The following is a 22,040-nucleotide window of genomic DNA, read 5'->3' on the forward strand; positions in this document are numbered from 1 at the left end:
TATAATTATCAGTTCCTTTCAGATATTGCTAAGCAGATTCTAAAGTTGTTTCTGGCAGCTTCTGAATTCTAGTTTCTAGGAGACTTGCAGAAGAAACATATTCTATTTATATTTTCATCTTTTTGAACTCAAGAATGAGAATCTTCATACATATAAGTTCATGACCAATTCTTAGAAAGTTTAATTCCAGTTGTAATATTTTGTGCTTTAATATAGAAGTTTTGTATTTCAGTATTTTATATAACACAAGGTTATCCTGCATTCTAAAAGCAATTAATTCATTATGAATGATGTATTTTGAGTAAAATTCAAGCATTCCTACATATTTATTATAATCATAACTGACTTCAGGAATTCTCCAGTGAGTTTCAAAACTCTCCAATGAAAGTTAGTTTTGTTGTTGTTTGCTTTTCAAAGACCTAGGAACTCAGAAATATTAATTTTACTGACTTTATTATGGTATTTTCTGCTAGTTTTCAGGTACTATAAAAGACTTGTAAGAATTTTTGCCATATCTACAAAATTTCTTTTTAATTAAAAATATTTAATTATAGTTTACATTCAATATTATTTTGTATTAGTTCAGGTTTATAGCGTAGTAGCTAGATTATCCTATACTTTACCAGGTGTTTCCAGTAGTCACTTGGCACCATACATATACAAATATTTAAATTTGTGTTCTAAGAATTTCATCTTTGGCAGGCCATTATATAAATTAAGTGCTTAATAATTTGATTTAATAAGAAATCAGGACTACTTTTGAGGAAGAGTTGTGTAATTTTCTCACAAGAGTACAGAAGCTAGTACACGCACAGGTGTACACAAGTACACACCCTTTCCCACACACACAAACCATGCTCTGAAGTACATATATTTTAGTGAATGTGCAAACTCAAAATTTCACTCTCTGTGACTCCATTTTTTGGTTCCACAATTTAATTAGATTGTGAAAAGCAAGGAGGAGTCAAAGGGAGGGTGATTTAACAGGTGAAATCTCTGAGAAGTTGAAGTAAGAACAAATAAATGAGCAGGTAATTCAAGCTGCAGAAGAAAAACTGAGGTGATTTAGTAGCTCCTACAGTCTCTGGCAGGCTGTATTTTACAACTCACCAATCTTGTGCTTTTCCATCAAGGCCTGCAATCAGTGTTTGTTCATGAGAGAAATTCTGAGGAGAGAGTCATTATCTATTTAATATCAATCATTAAATATATAAGAATTATTATTATAAAGCAAAATCACAATTTTTTTACATTTACAGATGCATTTAATATAATAAATTACTTCATATTAGAGTGAGAAATATAGGTTAAAATTATGTGAGATTGGGATCTAATTATTTTTTTTAACAGTTTGAAGTATACAAAACTGTGCTTTTAAGCAATGGGAGAGTATGGGTATGAAAATAATTAACCCAGGTCAAGTTTTTGTGGTTTTTTTTTTCTCCCTCAACTTAGAAAAACAAAAGCCTAAAGGAAAACACAAGTTACAAATTACATTAATGGTTCTTGTTTTTTTTTTTACATAATAATGTAGGATTGCATAAATTAAAAATACAAATGAACTAGATAGAATTCTTAAAATATGTTCACAACAAGCAGCACTAGCATCACAAAAGAATTTGTTAGAAATGCTAATTCTCAGGCCACATCTCATATTTCCTGATTCCGAAACTCAAGGTTGGGGGATAGGCAGTTATTTCTTAACCTCATATGACTCCCGCAACTAACATATGAAAACCTGGATTGGAAGAGGGGAAAGGAGGAGGGGAATTACAGATAATTTCTAGGTAATAAGAAAGACAAGATGGTATAATATTTTAATGACTTCATCTGTCTATCTTCATTTACTTAATTAAGTAATGTTTATGTGATCGAGTGCCATTTTAAATCCAGTCTTTGGTTCGTGATGTTTTAGGAAGAGGCAATGAGAAATAGGAACATTATTTCACCAACTCAATATTCAAACATTTCATATTTATTTTGCAAAGAATATTAAGATATATTTGAGCTGCCACATTTATTCTATATCAGGTAATAATAATAATATAATTTCAATTCATTTTTTAAAAATTTAATATTCATATTTCTTCATGAATTATGAAATTATTGCATTGTACTTTAATTAAAGAAAATAATAGCTTGAGATAAAATCACTAGTATAATTTTTATACTACTATAAGGAACATGTACTAAAGGGTTTAGAAGTTTGTAAAATGCTATTCTTTAGATACAGTCTTTAAAAAATGAGACATGGCAAAGGGGGCAAAAACAGTAGAGTAGGAATTTAAAGTCTTAACATACAATTTCAATTTTGTATTAATTATTTAATGACATTAGGGGATTACCTGATCTCCTAAGTTATTCTTATTTCATTTATAAAATGAGGATGGACTCTTAGGTGCTTCATATGATTTAAATTTTAAGCGCTTAGAATACCTCTATTCATATGGAGTTCATTCAGTATGGTATTGCCTAGCCCTAGAGATTGTATTAATTGAGCTGTTTTCATTCCTGGAGTCTCTGTACTTGGTTCTGTTACCTTCTCTTTGTATGTCTCTAGAAGCCCATATTCCTTACTAAGTAGCTCACATGACTGTTGCCTGTTCCATGATTTAATACAGCTATTTTAATTCACTTTACTCAGATTTCATGAGAACTTTGTTCAAAGTGTTGATTTGAAGGAAGTACATCAAGAGTGTCCATTTAGTATCATTCTGAAAATAAATACTATGATTTGTCTTAGGAATTTTCAAATACTATCTTCTACTCAGCAATTTAAATTACAAAGAAGTTTTATTGCTTACAAAAGCTTTATTTATTTATATAGCTATGAAATGGGAAAGTAGGACTGAAACACATCGTGTTCTCCTGGGCAGGATGGTTCCCAGGCTCTTGTCCAGTGGAGTCAAAGAATGAAACTACAGATGAAACGTGGTATAGCAAAGGTGGAAATTTATTGAGAAACAAGCACAGACTCCAATGTGGGGAGGGGAAAGAGTCCCACTAAGTCCCTTTTTTCCATGTTTATAAAGGCTTCAGTTCATTGTGCCTTGATAGCCCCTCTGATTGGTCACTATCCCCTCTGATAGCAACTTTAGAGCTTAAACCTCAGGTGGGGTATGTGAGGTTCCCTCCTCCTTCTCCCTTATTATTTTCTCATTCCCTTTGGGCTTTCCTCTTCCCTGAAATGAGGGAATTCATTTCCTTTATTTTGTAAAAGTACACCTTCTGCAGCTCCCAGCTCCCTTATTCTATGGAAATGTGCCTTCTGACCCTCTGAGGCCCTGTGCTTTTCCCCATAGACTCCTTAAATCCTAAAACTTCCTAAACCTGCCTATTTCACCCCTAAACACTCCTTTTAGCTATGTTTGCTTTCTGAATTAATTATATAGGTATTACTACATTTTAAACCTATTACATTTTTATGTGTAAGTTACAATTCTTAGCCTTATTTGGGCATCTTTTTTTTTATTTTTAACCACCCCATCATATATGAACAAGGATTTGAAATACTTTAAAGACTTGCTTAGAATGTCAGCGTTAACTGAGTTATTCTTGGCAGCTCCATTTTCCTTCCACCGCATAACTACTGTCAATCTCTCTTAGGGTTGAGAATCTTTTCTAATATCATGCCTAAAAGGAATTAGCATGATTTCTTATCTCATTTTTTACATATATTTAGTTCTACCAATAGTTATAGAAACGTTTTAAATATTTTTTAATTTACATATGACAACAATAGCAATGAGCTTTAATACTCATATATGTAAAATAATTAAACATGGAAAGGTTTCTCATACTCAAAAAGTAATAAAATCAAATTGTGAAGATAGGCCCCTATTAGAATATACAACCCAACTGAAATATTGACTTATGAGTTTTGTGTCCGTAACAGTTAATTAAGCATGACAATGTTGTCTATTTAAGAGGTATACAGCTCAAACAGTTCAATTAAATATACTATGCATTGGAAATAACATTATGAATATTAAAAGCCTCAGAATTTTCAGAAGTCATAGAATTTTACACTGAAAGAACCCTCTTTATGTTACCTAGTAGAAATACTTCTTTATTTACATGACACTGCATCCTTAAATAGTTAAGTGATTCACCCAGAGTTTTACATCCTGAAAGTTACAGAACCAATAGAATTAAATTCTTCTGGTTCTCATCTGGGGCCTCTTTCTGCTAAAATGTGATAATAGCTTACAGTTAGGATGTCTTTGCTCTCATAGCACTGTTCTAGTAAGGCTTTTCTGGGGTTTTGTTCATTGACACAATATTTATTTTATGCTTTCTATATGTAAGGCCCTATTCTAGGTACTGAGATTAGACCAGTTAATGAAACAGAGTGCCTAGAATTTACAAGGTAGCTTTAAGAATAGCACTGATTGTTGCAATAAATGGCAATTCTTTTTTTTAAATTCTTTTTTTTAAATTATCTTTTTGTTGATTTCAGAGAGGACAGGAGAGGAAGAGATAGAAAAATCAATGATGAGAATCATTGATCACCTGCCTCCTGCATGCCCCACATTGGGGATTAAGCCTTCAACTAGGGCATGTGCCCTGAACAGAATTTAAACCATGACCTCCTGGTTCAACCACTGAGCCACATCAGCTGAACATCAATTGCATTGCCTTTTGTGTGAAACATTTGGATTACTGTAGGATTATGGATTAGGTCTCCTGGGATATAATATTTAAAGGTTGAAACTTCAATTAGAAAATTTTTGAGAGTTTTGGCATTGATTTAGACTATCCTATATAATAAAAAGGTAATATACAAATTGATCATCACACCCTCACAAGATGGATGCCTACGACTAGGCCAGTAGGGGGGTTAGTGAGGGACGACCAAACAACTGAACAAGCAGGCTGCATGGGGCTACCAGGCCAGCGGGGGTGCATGAGAGCTTACCAGGCAGGCAAAGGGGGCAGTTGGGGGTGGAGAGGCCAACAGAGGGGAGCCGTTGGGGGTAACCAGGCTGGCAGGGGCTCAGTTGGGGGTGATTAGGCTGGCAGGGGAGGTTGGCAGTGAGGGGTAATTAGGCTAGTAGGGGAGGCAGTGAAGGGCAACTAAGTGAGCTGGGGGGGTAATTGAGGGGTCCCAGGTTGGAGAAGGTGCAGGTTGGGCTGAGGGGACTCCCCACCATGCACGAATATCATGCACCAGGCCTCTAGTCCTATATAATAAAAGCCTAGGTGGCGTCACACACTCATACAACACCCTCGTGTGACATCATTACATCATCACAAGATAGGCTCCATAAGATGGCCACCACAATATGGCCACCACAAATGGCCAGCAGGAAAGGGCAATCATGGGCAATCAGGCCGACAGGGGAACAGTTAGGCATCAATCAGGCTGGCAGGGGAGAGTTTAGGAGGCAATCAGGTTGGCAGGCAGAAACAGTTAGGAGCCAGCAGTCCTGGATTGTGAGAGGGTTGTCTGATTGATGCCTGGGATCAGGCCTAAACCAGCAGTCAGACATCCCCCAAGGAGTCCCAGATTAGAGAGGGGGCAGGCTGGGCTGAAGGATACCCCCTGTGCATGAATTTTGTGCACTGGGCCTCTAGTCTTATATAATAAAAGCCTCAGTGGCATCACACCCTTGCGCATGCCCTCACGTGACACTCTTGTGTGATATCATCATAAGATGACCACCCTCACGTCATCACAAGATACCACCACAAGATGGCTGCCATAAGATAGCCACCAGAATATGGCCAGCAGGGGAGGGCAGTTGTGGGCAATCAGGCCAGCAGGGCAGGGCAGTTATGGGTGATCAGGCCAGCAAAGGAGCAGTCAGGCATCCTTTAGGCTGGTAGGAGAGTGGTTAGGGGAGATCAGGCTAGCAGGCAGGAGCAGTTAGGGGCAATCAAGCAGGAAGGCAGGCAGATGGTTAGGAGCCAGAGGTCTCAAATTGTGAGAGAGATGTCCAACTATTGAGGCCCAATCCCTGAGGGTGCAGGCCGGGCTGGGGGATACCCACCCTGTGCATGAATTTTGTTCACCAAGCCTTCAGTCCTATATAATAAAAGCCTAATATGCTAAATGTCTAGTTGTCTGGTTGTCTGTTTAACCAATCAAAGCATAATATGCTAATGATATTCTAAGGCTGTTCAACTTCTTGCCTTGATGTTTAGCAGGGGGCAGATGCTCCGACTGATAAATTAGCTTGATTCTGGGATCTGGCCAATCAGGACTGAGTGAAATGGGCCAGACAAACCCTGGAGCTCTCCCACTGTTCCTCCCAGGCTGGCCAATCTCTCCCATCCCTCCCAGGACCCAATCATGCACCAGTGGGGTCCCTTGGCCTGGCCTGTGCCCTCTTGCAATCCATATCCCTTTGGGGAATGTTAGAGAGCTGGTTTCCATCTGATCCCACAGGCCAGGCCAAGGGACCCCACTGGTGCATGAATCCGAGCACTGGCTTCTAGTCCTTTATGATAAAAACCTAATATGCCAATTGTTCGACTGGAGTTTGACTGGGAATTTGACTGCTTAATATGATGTGTGCTGACCACCAGGTGGCGGTGCAGAACATGGAGGATGTTAGTGACATGACATTGGCAGCAGGTGGCAGTGGAGGTGCTTTTGACCCCAATGGGCCTTGATGAGAGAGGGACTGTGGTGGATGGTGGGGCAGGTGAATGGGTGGCACCAAAACAAAGCAGGTGTGAGCAGGGGCCTGATCATGCTGCTGATCGCCCCACAGATAGTGACCAGTGGCAGTGGCGGTGAGCAGGGCTTCTATCTGGCTCCCAGGCACTGAGGGTGCTAGGTAGGGTACCTGGCCCCAACGGATCACCCCATAGACAGTGACCAGTGACCAGCAGACCCTAATTGCTCAATTGGGGCTGGGCCCCAGGCTGAAATGGGGATCTGGGAGTGGGTGGCAGTGACCAACCTCCTGCAGTGCCAGGGTGGGGGGCTGCTACCTGAGGGCAGGAGTGATGGGACAGAGGTGTGGTGAGAATGAAGGGAGTCTGCTGAGCTTGTTCTCACTCCCCCCTGCTACCCTCCCCTAGGACGCCAGGGCTTGCATGCCAGGGAAGCCCCTGTGCTCAGGTGCTGGGCACCTGTGAGGATCCAGCCTCACACCCATGTGGCCTCTCCCAGGTGAGCAGGGCTGTAGCAGCTAGGACAACAGGGTCCAGTCGGGCTCCCTGTGGGTTTGCACTGGAGTTGGTCTGTGAAGCCGACCGGGAGAGAAAGCACTGCCCGCCTGGCTTCCATGTGGTAACACTGGCTAGCCCAGAGGCCCAAGCTGTGCTCTGGGTCTGTGGCATCTGGCCATGCTCACCATAACTCTGCATGGGGACTTGGGCATCATGACTCAGGCAGATGGGGGCACATGGAGGCCCAGGGGCCCAGATGCTGTCCAGGGTCCAGAGGTCAGCTAGACCTGCCCTTCCATGCAGATGCTCATGCTTCAATCATCAGCCAGACCTAGGTACCCCACCTGTGCACGAATTTCATGCACCAGGCCTCCAGTATATAAATAAACTATATAAATTTTACTAAAGTAAAAATAAGAATTATATAAATGCAAATTGGTATTAGACACTATATTTACTCTGAGTCATGTTTGAAATATTTGTTTAGCCTCATGCCTTTATAACCAACTAGAGGCTGGGTGCATGAAATTTGTACATTGGTGGGGGGGGGGGTGTCCCTCAATTTGGCCTGCACCCTCTTCAATCTGGGGCTTATAGGGGGATGTCCAACTGTCGGTTTAGGCCCGATCTCTGTGGGATTTGGCCTAAAGCGGTATTTGGACATCCCTCTCACAATCCAAAACTACTGGCTCCTAACTGCTTGCCTAACTGCCTGATTACCCCTAACTTCTGCCTGCCAGCATGATTGCCCCAAATTGCCTTCCTTGCAGGCCTGGTTGTCCCCAACTGCCCTCCCTTGCATGCCTGATCACCCACAACTGCCCTTCCCTACTGGCCTGGTCACTCCCAACGGCTCTCCCCTGCAGACCTATCACCCCCAACTTTCCTCCCCTGCCAGCCTGATGGCCCCCAACTGCCCTTCCCTGCTGGCCATCTTGGGGTGACCATCTTGTAGTGGCCATTTTTGATGGCTATCTTGTGGCAGTCATCTTACGGCAGCCATCTTGTTATGATGTGAGGGCAACCATCTTGTGGTGTCCATCTTGTGGAGGCCATCTTTGGTGCCCGTCTTGTGACAATGTCTTGCAATGCCACCCAGGCTTTTATTATATAGGATTATTTCAATAAATCTAAGCAAATCTAAAGTTATAATTTACTTTTAACAGGAAAAAAAATTCTTCATTAGGACATGTGTATTAATATTAACAGTGCCATGGCTGGTATAGCTAAGTGGTTAGAGCATTAGCCCAAGCACTGAAGGGTCACAGGTTTGATTCCCTGTTAAGGTCAAGGTCACATATCTGGGTTGCAGATTTGATCTCTGGTCAGGGCACATGAGGGAGGTAACCAATGCATGTGTCTCTCTCACATCAATGTTTTCTTTCTCTCTCTATCCTTTCCCCTTCCCTCCCCTCTACTCTCTCTAAAAATCAATGGAAAAATATATTCTCAGTAAAATTATTTTTCTTCAAATGATAAAGCAGTATTGTTTTCCTAAGAGGATTTGTCAAGAAGGAATTCTTAGATACTCTGATTAAGCATTGTTTATATATTTTTATAGTTAAACTAGAGGCCCTGTGCATAAAAATTTGTGCACTCGGAGGGGTCCCTCAGCCCGGCCTGCGCTCCTTGCAGTCTGGGACCCCTCAGGGGATGTCCATCTGCTGGCTTAGACATTCAACACAGGGTATCAGGCCCAAGCTAGCAATCAAACATTCCTCTAGCAACCTGGGAGCCCTCGGGGGTATCTGGCTGTGGCTTAGGCCCACTTTCTGTGGGGAATGGGCCTAAGCTGCAGTTGTACATATTTAGCACTGCCAAGGAGGTAGGAGAGGCTCCTGCCACTGCTGTTTTGCTCACAGCCCTCAGCCAGGCTTGTGGCTAAGCGGAGCTCCCCTTGTGGGAGAGCACTGACCACCAGGACAGCTCCTGCATTGAGCATCTGCCCCCTGGTGGTCAGTGCGTGTCGTAGCAACCAGTCATTCCTGGTCATTCCACTGTTAGGGTCAATTTGCATATTACCTTTTATTATATAGGACATTTAAAGAGCATGTTTTCAATATTTTTACAACTGTATAGTGTACTTGACTAAAATCAGTCAAGTAAAAACATTTATTTAGAGATAATTGTATGTGGCTGGAAATTGGAATGAGAAAAACAAGTTTCATGGACTTAAAATCTGAACTTTCTTTAGAACAAAATTTGTTAGATTGAACCTGGCATAAAGGCTTAGCAATTCAATCTTTATGATTTATCATAGCCATCTTTATTACTTTTTTATAATTAGTGCAACATACTCAAATCTGATAAATTCAACTTTAAGCTCTTGGTTTCTGGAGTTCAACATAAATATGCTGCTGAGCTTGGGAAATTTACTAACACTTTCTTAAGTCTCAAGTTTTGTTTTGTTTTAATTTCTACATATAAATATAATAAGTCTATCTACCATTTTAGATGCTACTTATCAAATTCAATGAAGAAATGAAAATAAAATGCTTAGTACCTGATTGGCATAACACTTTATCAATATTCAATATAGTTATATTGTTAACACTTCATACTGTGTGCTTCAAAACACTTATTCACATGAGATGTCACTTAGAATCAAATGGGGGAAAAGCTTATACTATGGTCAAAATTAGGTTAGTATCCCTAGTCTTAGGTCTTCAAATAATTGGATGATATTTTCCATACCAAATCACTTTCTAGGTATCTTTTTCTTTTCATATTTCAATTGATATATTAAATCAGAAAATCTTTAAGCTGCTATATTGTTGTAAATAGCTAAAGTTCTGGTTCTTAAATATATATATTCAACTATGAACATTTATCTAATTTCTCACTCTAAATTTTCTAATCTTTAAAGCCTCTTTCCTTAATCTTAGCAAAAGTGAAGTTCACTTGACTCCTATGCCCAAAGTGGTTTCTACTCCTAAATCCATCATTTTTATCTCTGGCATCCACATTCTGCAGTCACTAAGAATAAACATATTTGTCATTTTTGCTTTTATTTTCTTTCATAACCTATATCCAGTCATCAAAATTATTGTTTCACTTTTGTTTCTTAAAAAGTGAACCTCTTTGAATTGACCTTCTTTCTTCATTTCTACTTTCAAACATAAGTCTATATTCCAATCACTTTGTGTTTACAATACTGCAATTAATTTTCACTGGTTTTCTACTTCTCATCATACACTATTTACAAAATTCACTTGGCACAGAGCTTATTGATTTTTTTTTGGTCAGATTAATATAGATCTTACATAGTAAAATTCACAAAACTTAGATTTTCAGTTCTGTGTACTCAACAAATGAGTACAATTATATAATAAGAGAGGAATATACTAATTATCCTCACAGTGTAACGATCGACCATATAACAATCAGATCACAGATCTGTAGGGGAGGTGGGGCAGTGAACTATAAGCAGGTGGAGGAGAGCTACAGGAGGGAGCAGGGCAGCAAGCTATGAGGAGCGAAAGGAGGTGGGGGGAAGAGGTATAGGAGGGCAACAGAGCAGTACTTGTGCATGGATTCGTGTGCAGGGCTACTAGTAATTTAATAAGTATACTAGTAGTATTATTACCTTTGGTTTATTTTTTAAACTAATTTGCAAATTGGCTCTTTAGGTCTATAATAAATTGTTTTGTTGCTTATTTTTAGCCTTAGCAAACCTATTACAAATGTAATTTTTTGAGATTAGATAGCCTAGTAAATGTATGGTGACAAACTTGCTCATCTTATATAATAATCCTATATAATAAAGAGGAAATATGCAAATTGACCATCACTCCAACACACAAGATGGCTGCCCCTATGGCCAAAGATGGCTGCCCCCATGGGGACACAAGATGGCCACCACAAGATAGCCTGCAGGGGAGGGCAATTGTGGGCAATCAAGCCTACAGGGGAGGGCAGTTAGGGGTGACTGGCTGGCAGGGGAGAACATTTGGGCACCCAGGCCTACAGGAGAGGATAGTTAGGGACAACCTGGCTGGCAGGGGAAGACAGTTAGGGGTGAAAAGACTGGCAGGGAAGGGTAGTTATGGGTAATTGGGCTAGTAGTGGAGCAGTCAGGCATCAATCAGGCTGGCAGGAGAGTGGTTAGGGATGATCAGGTTGGCAGGCAGAAGTGGTTAGGTGCAATCAGGCATGCAGGCAGGTGAATGGTTGGGAGCCAGTAGTCCTGGATTGTGAGAGGCATGTCCAACTGCCTGTTTAGGCTCAATCCTAGTGGGATTGGACTTAAACAAGCAGTCAGAATCCCTTAAGGGGTCCCAGATTGGAGAGGGTACAGGCTGGGCTGTGGGAAACTCACCTCCCACCCGTGCATGAATTTCATGCATTAGATCTCTAGTTGAATATAAAATACATAATTATTATAGGTTTCCTATTTATGCATGCATAAGAAGTATATATGAGGCAATTTGATTTCCTAAGGCAAAAATTTAGAACTATAGCCCATTGGATTGACTGAAAAAAAGTCAAAATACTATAATAAGATCTTTACTGAAAAAATCTGACACATACTCTTGCCCTGTAAAACAGTTCTCTGAAAAAACACTTTTTGATCATTTTTCTTGAGTTACTTCTCTGAAAAACACATTTTGATCATTTTTCTTGAGTTATTTTCTTATATTTACTGTGTCATTTTTCACACTGAAATTGCAGTAAATTTTACTGCATTTCTAAGACAAAAAAAAAATATAAATTTAAAAATCAATACTATAATGCTACTAACTTATAACCAGACAGAAGTTGCTCTGTTTGACAAGTGCTCAAATTTCAAACAGATGAATTGGGTTTCAAGAACATGAGTTCATAAAAATCATATTTTTCCTGCTCCCATCTCATACTACCATATAATCAACATTTCATCTTTTTCCTCTCTATCATTTTAGTACCTTAGGGAAAAGAAGCAAAAGTGTTGTGTTAAGTTTTCTTCACTACTCGAGCTATAAATCTCAGAACATAATTCATAAAACAAACAGTTCTGGAGAAAAGAGAAATCGGCATAAATAGAAATTACATTTGGTTTTATAATCAACAACAAAGGGGCACTTTAGGACAAAATTATTTCCCCAGTGCCTTTGGTTGTTTTCTCTCTGCTGACATTTTTCTGGTTCTAAAGTCCCCTCGGTATTACTGTTATCTGAATTTTGTATACAATTTCTCTGTACACATTGTATTCTTATTACCATCAATATTTCTGATGTTTCTAACACTAAGTGACTTCTCTTAATGCTGCTGAAAAATAGTGTTTACCTGTAGCCCTGTGCTATTCACACCTTTATATTTTATATTTTCTTCCTCTATTGGTATCCAGGATTGGCCCCTCTTCTGTGAGTTTTTGAAAAGATTGAAATTGAAGGAAATTATCTGAAAAGCTTATATGTTAAGTATGTTGATTGTATATTTTACTTACTGTAATATACTGGTTGGAAGCTTGCTAAATTTTAGGAGTGTGTGGTAAATTAGAGGATTTCAGAGTTGATCTAGGAGAAGAGAGGACCACAAGAACCAATAACAAATAACCAGCTTTATGGGGTGGTGTTTGGACAATATTCTATGAGAGAAGAGGTTTCTTCCAATAAGAGATCATCCAGAAATAGCAGAAGGAGAAGTAGATAGGGTGAGGGACCTTTGGGGGTGGGAGTAACAGGAAGTTAGAGAAGGGGGGTTACCTGTCTAGGTGATATTGCAGTAAGGTGGGAAGCTTCTTGGTCAGAGAGTTCCAACAGGCAGATAAGTTTGGGATATTTATTTTATTTATTTATTTTTAAATATGTTTTTATTGATTTCAGAGAAGAAAATAGAGAGGGAGAGATAGAAAAAGAGAATCATTGATTGATTGCCTCATGCACACCCCTACTGGGGATCAAGCCCACAACCAAGGCATGTGTCCTTAATCAGAATCAAACCTGGGACCCTTCAGTCCACAAGCCAATGTTCTATCCATGGAGCCAAACCTAGATATGTTTCTAGGAATTTGTCCATTTCACCCAGGTTGTTCAGTAACATCATTAAAATGTCTATGCTACCCAAAGCAATCAATAGATTCAATACAATTTCTATTAAATATCAACAACATACTTCATATAACTAGAACAAATATTCCAAAAATTTATATGAAACTATAAAATGACCCCAAATTGCAGCAGCAGTCTTAAAAAAGAAGAACAAAGCTGAAGAGATCACAATACTGTATATTAAATTATACTACAAAGCCATTGTAACCAAAACTGGAACAAGAACAGGCATATAGTCCAATGGATCAGAAAAGAGACCCCAGAAATTGACCTATACTATTATGGTCAATTAATATTTGACCTATACTATTATGGTCAATTAATATTTGACAATAACATACAATGGAGTAAAGACAGTCTTTTCAACAAATGGTGTTGGAAAAACTGGACAGACACATACTAAAAGATGAAACAAGGCTACCAACTTATACCATACACAAGAATAAACTCAAAATGGGTAAAAGACTTAAAATTTAGGCATAAAACAATGAAAATCATAGAAGAAAATATAGCAGTAAAATTTTAGAATTTTACTATGTAGCAGAATTTTTGCTGATACATTTCCTAGGACAAAAGAAACAAAGGAAAACAAACAAATGGGACTATGTAGTAAAAAGTTTCTGCATGGCAAAAGAAACCACCATCAAAATGAAAAGGAAGAATATAAACATGAGAATACATATTTTCCAATGATACATATGATTAGAGGTTAATATATAAAATATATAAAGTACTCATAAAATTCAAAAAAAGGAAGACAAACAAACAAAAAAAAAAATGGGCAGAGGAGGAGAAACCAAGATGGCAGCATAGGTAAACACCTAAACTGCTGCCTTGCAAAACAATATCAAAACTGCAACTAATAGACAAAATGGATACTATCTAGAACCACAGGAAACCTGGCTGAGTGGAAATTCTACAACTATAAGGAAAGAGGAAAGCACATTGAGACTCAGAGGAACTGCAAAAGGCTGAGGTATGGAGACATGTACGTGGAGAGGATGGGCAGCTATGTGTACGGGTGGCTGAGTGTGTGGCTGGCTTTCTAAAGTGGGAGGGAGATAGAAGCCCCAGATTGCACTGAATTCCAGTACCAGGTGAGACTCTGCGAAAGTAGATTTATTGTGGGGAATCAGGACTGTCAGAAAAAGAGAAAGCCCACTTAGACTCAGGAGCTGCGGAAGGCAGAGGTCCAGAGGCATATGTGCACAGAGAGGACTGACTGCTAAATGCAGAGGAGGCTGAATGTGGGGCTGGCTTTCTAAAGGAGGAGGGAGATGATGCTGAACTCCAGTTCCAGGAGAGTTTCTGGGAACCCCGACTCATTCAGAGAGAAACTGGACTGTCTAGTAGTGGGCAAAAAAAACTCAAGGACTGCTTTCTCTCAGATGTGCTTGCAACAATTACAGAGGGACACTGAGACTCAGGGGATTCATAGGGCAGGGCTGACGGGAAACCAAGGCTGTCTGCTCCACCTTGACACTTTGCCCCATCCAAGCTGAATACAGAGGCTTTTGCAATTTTGAAAGTGTTGTCTCATAAGAGTGTTTCCAGCACAGAAGTTCTAGCACAGACACAGCTGATCCTCACAGCCAATTGGCCTGGAGGCAAACTCATCCCAGTGATACCAACAATAATCAAGACTTACCTAGATCAAGGCTGAGCATACATTCCACAAAGGGGTGCAACAAGAGTGTCCACCTCAGGTAACTGGGGAGGCTCAGCCATTGTGCCCTGCAGACATCTACCACACAAAGCTACTCTACCAACTCAGGGAAGCAGAGAAATTGTAGAGACAAAGAAATAGATCACAAATTATAAAAATGGAGGAAAGCAAATAACTGGATATAAAGTTCAAAACCACGGTTATAAAGTTTTTCAAGAATGTTCTAAAAAAGGTTAATAAATTTAATGAGACCCTTGAGGATATGAAAAAGGACCAACTGGAAGTTAAACATACACTGACTGAAATAAAAAATATTATACAGAGACCTAACAGCAGACTAGAAGAATGCAAGAATCAAGTCAAAGAGTTGAAATACAAAGAAGAAAAAAACAGCCAGAAAAGGAAAAAAGATAAAAAGAATCCAAAAATGTGAAGATAGTAAGGAGCCTCTGAGACAACCTCAAGCATCCGAATTATAAGGGTGCCAGAAGAAGAGGAGAGCAAGATACTGAAAACCTATTTGAAGAAATAATGACAGAAAACTTCCCCACCTCATGAAAGAAATAGGCTTACAAGTCCAGGAAGCACACAGAACCCCAAACAAAAGGAATCCAAAGAGGACCACACCAAGGCACATCATAATTAAAATGCCAAGAGCAAAAGACAAAGAATATTAAAAGCAGCAGAGAAAAAACCTACAAGGGAGCACCCATATGATTGTTGGCTGATTTCTCAACAGAAACGATGTAGGCCAGATGGGAGTGGCAACAAATATTCAAAGTGATGAATAGCAAGAACCTACAGCCAAGATTACTCTATCCAGCAAAGCTATCATTCAGAATTGAAGGGAAGATAAAAAGCTTCACAGACAAGAAAAATCTCACCAAACCAGTATTATATGAAATGCTGAAAGGTATTCTTTAAGAAGAGGAAGAAGAAGAAAAAGGTAAAGATAAAAATTATGAACAACAAATACATGTCTATCAACAAGTGAATCTAAAAATCAAGTGAATAAAAAATCTGATGAACAGAATAAACTGGTGAATATAATAGAATCAGGGTCATAGAAAGGGTGTGTACTGACAATTCTCTGGGAGGAAAGTGGTGTGGGGGTGTAGGAAGAGACTGGACAAAAATTGTACACCTATGGATGAGGACAGTGGGCGTGGGGGAGGTAAGGGCAGAGGGTGGGGTGGGAACTGGGTGGAGGGAAGCTATGGGGGTAAAAAGAGGAACAATTATAATAATCTGAACAATAAAGATTTATTAAATTTAAAAAAAATGGGCAGGGGGCCTGAATAAACATTTCTCAAAAGAAGACATACAAATCAATGAGATACATATAAAAAAATGCTCAATGTTACTGATCATCAGAGAAATTTAATTAAAATGAAAATAAGGTATCACCTCACACATATCAGAATGGCTAACACAACAAATCAACAAATGAAAAGTGCTAGTGAGCATGTGAAGAAAAGGGAACCTTAGTACACTGCTGGTGGGAATGCAGATTGGTGTAGCCATTATGGAAAAGAGTATGTAGTCTCTTCAAAAAATTAACTATGGAACTGTCATTTGATCCAATGATCCTACTTATAGGAATATACCCTAAGAAACTAGAAATACCAAACAAAAAGAAAGTATGCAACCCCATGTTCTTAGCAGCAGAATTTACAATAGCTTTGATCTAGAAACAGCCAAAATGCCCATCAGTAGATGAGTGGATAAAAAAGCTATGATACATTTATACCATGGAATGCTATGCAACATTAAAAAAGAAGAATCCCTTACCCTTTGAGACAACATAGAGGGACCTGGAGAGTAATATGCTAAGCAAAATAAGCCAGTAAGAGAAAGACAAATGTATCACATGACCTCACTCATATGTGGAATCTATTGAACAAAATAAACTGATGAATAAAATAGATCCAGAGGCATAGAAACATGGAACAGACTGTGGAATCTCAGAGGGAAGATGGGCAATGGTGGGTGGGTGAGAAGAGATCAACCAAATAACTTGTATGCATATGTGCATAATGCATGGACACAGACAATAGGGTGGTGAAGGAAGGGGCAGGCTAGAAGAGGTCAATGAGAGGTCACTACCAGCAGTGAACTAGTGTTCCCCTTTTCTCCACATCATCACCAGCACTTGTTGTTTGTTGTTTTTTATTCCCACTACATTTATTACAAAATTTAGTTACTTAATTTTTTCTTTTTAAAATATTTTCTTGTTGAGAGTATTACAATATATATATATATCTGTATGTGTTGTTTTTTTTTAAAGAAAACTTGAAAAAAAAAGAAATTCAGAATTTTGTAATCTACAAGTCTTTAGGTATTTGCTTTTGAAATAAAGACCTATAATATAAAGGAGCAAGTTATATCTGTCTTCCAAAACCTACCACATAATGTAGAAATTGTGAAAAGCTGATAGTAATGAATATTTATTTTTGGAGAAGGGAAACATAGTTGTTTTATGGCAAGTCCAAAATCTCACTGAACAGCTATGGGATTCAAGGACCCTGCTAAATACTATCTAAAGCACTCTTTACCTTTAATTTTTAGGTGACATGTAAGTAATTAACATTTCTCAGATTAGCAATTAATTTACATTTCAAGAGATTTTTTTTTTAAATATATTTTATTGATTTTGTACAGAGAGGAAGGGAGAGAGATAGAGAGTTAGAAACATCAATGAGAGAGAGTCATCGATCAGCTGCCTCTTGCACACCCCCTACTGGGGATATGCCCGCAACCAAGGTACATGCCCTTGACCGGAATCGAACCCGGGACCTTTCAGTCCCCAAGCCGATGCTCTATCCATTGAGCCAAACCGGTCTCGGCTCAAGAGATATTTTAAATAAAATACAAGACACTCATTAACAGATTCAAATCCATCCTCTAGATTCTACATAGGAGGCACAGTCATATTAATATTTCAGTATCCTGTTATTTCAAAATACCTAGATATTTAGTAATTTTTACTATTTAACCCAGCAAACTCCAAAGTTTTAAGTTACCAAACACTTTGGAAAACTATGTTTAGGCATATATAATTACCAATGAAAAAGCTTTATCATATACTCTTCATTTTAGTTATATTTATTTTGCCTTAACAACTTTGAGATTTTAAAGCCAATTATTATAACCAAAGGCATTTTCTTGGTGACTTTTTTAACAGGGATAATTCACTGCCTTTCAGTGGCTTTAATGTTAAAGTACTATTTTTTATTTATTTATTTTTTAAAGGGGAGTGGCTCCCACATTGCTATTTATGCAGCCTGCTGGAGGGCACTTCTACTGTAATGCCCAAGTGTCATAAACCCCAAAGACTACCAGGGAGCCGAATCCGATGCAATTGCAGAAAGCCTGTATTTATTTTGCACTAGTCTGAGCTCAGTCCCACTTACACCAGCGAGTGCATGGTGAGAAAGAGAAAGAACTTAACATATCAATGGGTTTTATAGGGAGGGTGGTGCCGCTACCTTGGCTGACCTGATTGGTTGGGTTAGGCCTAGGGTCCAGTTACCAGGAGCTGGACCCGCCCCACCCTGCCCTCTCACCCCACCCTGCCCTCTCACTACAAGTCTGATCCTTCTAGGAAAATAACTTGGTGAGTTTAGAAGATTTTATTTCCTATATTTTTCTTTCTGAGTAGAATAAATCAGAGTTCTTTTCATAGATCTTTCAGATGTCTTATAATGCCGGGACTTCAGCCAGAATGCAGCCCAGAGGGCTCCCAGGTGGGGTCGTTAGTGAATAGCCACACACAGCCTGTTGTTCACAGATCTCATCATATTCCACTCTCCATAGCAAATATTGACTGGTGTCTAAAGTTGTTTTAGACAAAATCTGCCAGTCCCAAGATGTCATATGGTAATTTTCAGACAAAGCATTAAGGAGTCCTTTTGTAAATGGAATGTTAGCCCCATTTTCTCTAGTTGATGAGCCTTCTTACACCAGAGGTGAGGATCAGAGCCTTAGGCAATACAGGATCTACTTCAGGAGGAGGGGGGAGTGGTAAACCCTCCTGGCATTCTGTAGGCTTTTGATCCTCAATATTGAAACAGGGATAAAATAGGAGAGGTTTAGGAAATTTTGTAAATTGAGGGGACCATGGAGGAAGCACAGGGCTGCAGAGCAGCAAAAGATATATTTCCTTAGAATAGGGAAGCTGAAAAGCTGTAACAGGTATATTTTCATAGAATGAGGGAGCTGAGAACAGAAAAAGATCTATGTTTACAAAATAAAGAAAAGGAAGTCCTTCATTCAGGGGCAGAAGAAGAAAGCCCAAAGGGAATAGAAAAACAGTAAGAAAGGAGAGAAGGAAAACCTAACATTGTCCTCTAAGCAAGGGCATCCGGGGATTAAGCACAAAGATTCCAGTAAACACCCAGTCTGTGCACAAGTCTGCATGTGCACAGACTTGTTTGGAAAGATCAAGGGATAATTAGAGGCACCACCTTTGACACTCCCCAAAGTCGGAATGCCAATAAACAGGGCAGGCGGCTTCCACACACTTCCCTTTTTTCAGAATGTCCTCTTCACAAACTTTCCAACCAAGTCTCATGCTTCCCCACAAACAGCTATGCTCAGGTCTCCCCATCCTGGCTTTAGGTAACATGCCTTCTTTAAGCTTCTTAAGTAGTGGCTTCCAACTCATATTTTCTCTACAATCCATTATGCTGTTTTGTTACCGAGTTCCCGAACAATCAAACAATGCAGAAGGAGAGTTTGGAGAGATTTAGTTTATTCATCGAGCGATGGGCCCAGAGAAAATGATTTCAAATTCTAAGCAAAGCTACAAGCAGAACTTCCCTTTTTATTAAAGAGCCATCCCTATGTGCATTCAGTGGTTCTCTCAATGCTGGCCTTGAAAACAATACAATTCTATCCAATTAAAAAATGCACCTGGCATGGCATTAAGATTATGGGTATATCTAGTCTCCGGCCTACAAGGTCATACAGCTGTTTATTTTCATCATTCTTCAAACAGGCTAAAGCAGACTAGAAAGCAGCATTTTATCTAAGAATAACAGCAGAAAATTTCAAACAGCAGTTTGTTACAAATAGGGGTTTCCTTCTCAGTTTTTTTTTTTTTTTTTTTTTTTTTTAGAAGTTTCTTTAATTATCCTGCATGATTTTGCTGAAAAGGCTTTTTTAAATAACGTTTCCCTTTTGGCAATTGAGCCATTTTCTCAATTCCCTTCTTATGTAGAAATTTGGGTGCCAGAGGTCTTTTATCTTAATCTCATTCTCTTTTGTTCCAGGCTGGAGTGCTTTTGCCAAAAAAGTTCTCTCAGTAACTTAAAATTTCAAAGCATTTTATTTTAGTTAGTGCAGAAGCCACATGATAACTCTTTTATAGACATGCCTCCTTATATACTTAATTATGGGTATTTTGGTTCATTCAACTCTGGTGAAACCATGCCTTTAATCTTTCTAGGAGTAGTTTGCACCAGACAAGGAATTCTATTAGGATAACCATAGTTTTTTAAGAAGTCTTACAAAAGACAGGATGGACTGTGGTTAGTTTGGTCTACAGCCACTTGATATATCTTAGTGCTCTTTACATTTCTCTAGGCTATTTTTGATTTAAGAATCTTCTATATAAAAATATTGGTGTTCTGAATTGAATTATGTCCTCCAAAAAGACACGTTGAAGTTTTAGCCTCCAATACTTCAGAATTTGATCTTATTTGGAAAGTGGTTTTACTGAGGAAATTAAATTAAAAAGAGTTAGTTATTAAGGTGGATCCTAATACAAAAAGACTGGAGTCAGAAAAAGGAGACATTTGGCACAGAGAGAACAGCCAGTGAAGGGTGGAGTTACGTTGTCACAAATCAATAATAGTTTGGGTTTACCAGAAGCTGAAAGAGGCAAGAAAGGACCTTTCCCCTACAGGTTTCAGAGGGAGCATGGCTGCTAACAATTTAACTTTAGGCTTCCAGCCTCTGTTGTAAGTCATTTAGTTTGTGGTACTGTGTTATAGCAGCCCTTAAAAACAACTATAATCTGAGATAAGGAAGAATTTTACTTTCTAACCCTGAGGTCTGAGTTCTTTATATTTTCTCTAAATTCTGTTTTGTTTTTTCTAGGCTCATCTTTTTCTTTTATTTTGCTTTCTTAGTACCTAATCAAAAGAAGTGTTTTGCTTTGTTTTGTTTTTTAAAGAAAAACAAAAGGACATTCATACAATAATGTGATAAATGGTATTCAAAAACCTTAGTCCTAACTTACTGGGGCCCTCAAAACTAAATGGAAAATTTTTATAATCCCTTAAAAATTCTCCTTTTTGGTTATTTTAAGTTAACTCTACCACTATAAACTACGGCTAAGTCCAAAGTACTTAAACCTCCTAACACTGCTTGCTAATTTTCAGCTGTTATTATACTATTAATTAAGAATATCAGCTCTAGATATTCTTACTAAAGACTTACTGCATATGTGGTTATCTGCTGGTTAGTTTTCTGTGTTTCAGTTTCCTCACATACAAAGCAAAGATAATCTTCCTCAGGATTATTGTGAGCCTAAATAAACTTTGACCACATTAGTTTTTTAGTACCTGTGAATTTTTATAATTGATCTGAATCTTAGCCAATGTTAAAATGTGAATAGAAAATGCTAACCATGAAGATACTTAAAAATTGTACCTAAATGAATCTATCTTTCTCCCCTTTGTTCCCATAAAGGAAGTTTCACTCTGGTTTCTTTCTTTCTTTCTTTCTTTCTTTCTTTCTTTCTTTCTTTTTTTTTTTTTTTTTTTTTTTTTTACCCCTTGAATTTAAACACACTTCTCCTTAAGCTTTAAGACCCATTTTTCTAATTCCTAGAAAGAATTCTCTCTACTTATCTATTTTCATTTCCTTTTTTCTCTTTTCTACTCAGCCCACTTCAGTCTGGCTTCTTCCCAACCTCTCCTCCCAAAGATGCATTACACTGCAATATATTATCTCAGGCTAATTTCCAAATCCAACTCACTTCTTTCTTCTCACCTTTATTTTCTTTGTTACAGTTTTGCACTGTTTTACATTTTACTTTTAAAACTCTCTAGGGGCAAAATAACATCACCAGATTTTAGAGGTTAAGGGCTGAGATATGTCAGCTAAAAGGAACATAATCCATGTTAAACGATAAGACTATACAGAGGTCCTTGTTGACAGATTTCCCAGAAAAACAAACAAAAACGTGTTCACAGGAAGTCAACATCTTGACTTAT

The sequence above is a fragment of the Pipistrellus hanaki genome (assembly GCF_964339955.1).
Source record: "Pipistrellus hanaki genome assembly, chromosome: 2".
Taxonomy (NCBI): domain Eukaryota; kingdom Metazoa; phylum Chordata; class Mammalia; order Chiroptera; family Vespertilionidae; genus Pipistrellus; species Pipistrellus hanaki.